Raw genomic sequence first — 2,467 nt, 5'->3', positions numbered from 1 at the left:
GCGTGCGTGCCCAAGATCCCAAGAGGAGAATGGAGGAGAAGGGATTGCGGCGTGGCCATCCCCGCTGGCGGGTGATTTCTCACTTTCTGTCTCTCTGTCTCTCTCTGTCTGTCTGGCAAGCACACATGCCCTATAGCCAAAAAGAAACCTCTCACACACACACAAAAAAAATAGAGGCAGGTGCCCAGTTAGGTGGCATGATCAGTGCTAACAGAGGCCATTGGAGGGAGAGGAGCGCAATTAGGGGTTACAGGGGGAGATTTACCAATAAAAGGAAACAAGGCTGGGCCTTGGAGAACAGTAATAATAGTAATCACGTAGCTATCGCTGGCCTTGTACCAAATCCTGCCCCAGGCCCTCCTTAGGCTCTGGCACGCTCCTTCCTCACAACCACGCTTTAATGTAGAGTCTACCTTTAATTTTCTTTTCTCAGATGAGCAGATCGTAGCATGCAAAGGCTGAGTAAGTCAGCCCTAGCCAGTCAGTCAACAGTAATGACATCCTGTGAAGCCAGAGAGTGTGACTAAAGGATGTGGTTTGTTTGTTTGTTTGTTTTATGTTTTTGTGGGTTTATTTTTTTTATAATTTTTTTTGGGGGGGAGAGGTTTTTGCTATAGGGCGCAGTCAGACAGAGAGACAGAAAGCGAGAAATCACCCCCCGGGGGAATGGCCACGCCACAATCCCTTCTCTTCCATTCTCCTCTCGGGATCTTGGGCACGCACGTACACACGCCCAGCGTGAGTTTAAGCCACTGGGTCCGGGACTTGAACAGCAGTCGACTACATGGGAGTCCAGCGACATAGCCATTACGCCAACTGCTGGTACCAAGAATGCGTTTTATTTATTTATTTATTTTTAGCGTTTTTTGCTATAGGGTGCATGCACTTTCCAGAAAGACAGAGAAACAGAGAGATAGAAAGCGAAAAATCACCCCCAGGGGGATGGCCACACCGCAGTCCCTTCTCCTCCATTCTCCTCTCGGGATCTTGGGAATGCATGCACATGCGCTTGGCGTGAGTTTAAGCCACCAGGTCTGGGATTCGAACTGCAGTTGACTACATGGGAGTTCAGCGACATAGCCATTACACCATCTGCTGGTCCCAAGGATGCATTTCTTTTTTGAGAGGTTTTTTTTTTTTTTTTTTTTTTTATATGGGGCGCGGGGCCGCCAGACAGAGACATAGAGACAGAAAGTGAGAAATCACCCCCCAGGGGGGATGGTCACGCCGCAATCCCTTCTCCATTCTCCTCTCAGGATCTTGGGCACGCACGCACGCACACGTGCCCGGCATGAGTTTTAAGCCACCGGATCCGGGACGCGAACTGCGGTGGACTACGTGGGAGCTCAGCGACATAGCCATTATGCTAACTGCTGGTTCCCCAAGGATGCATTTTTTGAGACGAGGTCACGAATCACATGACACTGGCTTGCAGAGGAACCTGTCTTTGAAGCTGTCCCAGAGGCGGCACTGGGAGGAACCGGGAAGCTTGGACACCCAAGACCTAAAGCGATTCCTGTATAAAGAGTTACCAGGTGTTGGAAGGCTCCACGCCATTGTTCTGTCAGAGCAAGATGGCGCACCTGTTAGTAAAGTGGCCAATGACAATGCTCCAGAGCATGCATTGCGGCCTGGTTTCTTGTCTTTCACGACAGACCAAGGGAGAAAACTGGGACTTTCAAAGAACAAAAGTATCATCTGTTACAACAACACCTATCAGGGGGTTCAATTTAATGGCAGGCCTTTGGTGGCGAGTTTCATAGCCAACCACGATGCCAAGACAGGACTGTCAGCCTAGAAAAAGAACTCGCTCCATTATTTGAAGGATTGAAACGAGTCGTGGCAGTTTCTTAAGCTGACAGTGATTTTGACATGTACCTCCTCTTCATTGTCACAGCCCAGTATAACCCAGCAATCTTTAGGCCACAGTAAAACTTTTATCCCTGTACTTGAGAAAGTGCACCTTACACTAAAGAAAGAGCCTATGGATGTAATTTATAGATAGACCACATATCACAGCTCCTCGTGTGTGTTGCCTTTTCTTTAAAAAAAATTATTATTATTATTTAAAAGTCTTTTTATAATGTTATTTTATTTTATTCATTACCATTATTTTATTTTATTTTATTTTATTTTTGAAGTTGAGAGAAACAGAGAGAGAGAAGGAAAGCAAGAAAGCAGGCTGCCAGGTCCAGGATTCGAACTACCATCAACCATGTGGGAGTCCGGCCACCTTAACCACCATGTCACCTGCCAGCCCTGGTCCCTTCTTATTTAGTGAGATCTGAAGATGCCACCGAAATGGCTCAGTCTATCACAGATCCCACAGAGTTAGTCCTGTCACCGGACACGGATGAGCTGCTGTTCCACGGATCACAACCATGCCAGCCGTGACCTGCTCCCTCTGTAAGACACACCCAGGCCTGCCGGATGCAGCCATCCTTTTATCGTGGATAATGACAAAGAC

The 2,467-nt window shown here is 47.7% G+C and overlaps 1 pseudogene; it reads left to right on the top strand.

The window, feature by feature from the left end:
- Positions 1-1,387: 1,387 nt before the first annotated feature.
- On the top strand, positions 1,388-1,854 carry LOC102499415 (ragulator complex protein LAMTOR3 pseudogene; annotated as a pseudogene).
- Positions 1,855-2,467: the final 613 nt, after the last annotated feature.

The sequence above is a fragment of the Tupaia chinensis genome, unplaced genomic scaffold (assembly GCF_000334495.1).
Source record: "Tupaia chinensis unplaced genomic scaffold, TupChi_1.0 Scaffold138441_1, whole genome shotgun sequence".
In the NCBI taxonomy this organism is placed as follows: domain Eukaryota; kingdom Metazoa; phylum Chordata; class Mammalia; order Scandentia; family Tupaiidae; genus Tupaia; species Tupaia belangeri.
The sequence above is the reverse complement of the archived record's forward strand: the minus strand, read 5'-3'. Positions and strand labels throughout refer to the sequence as shown.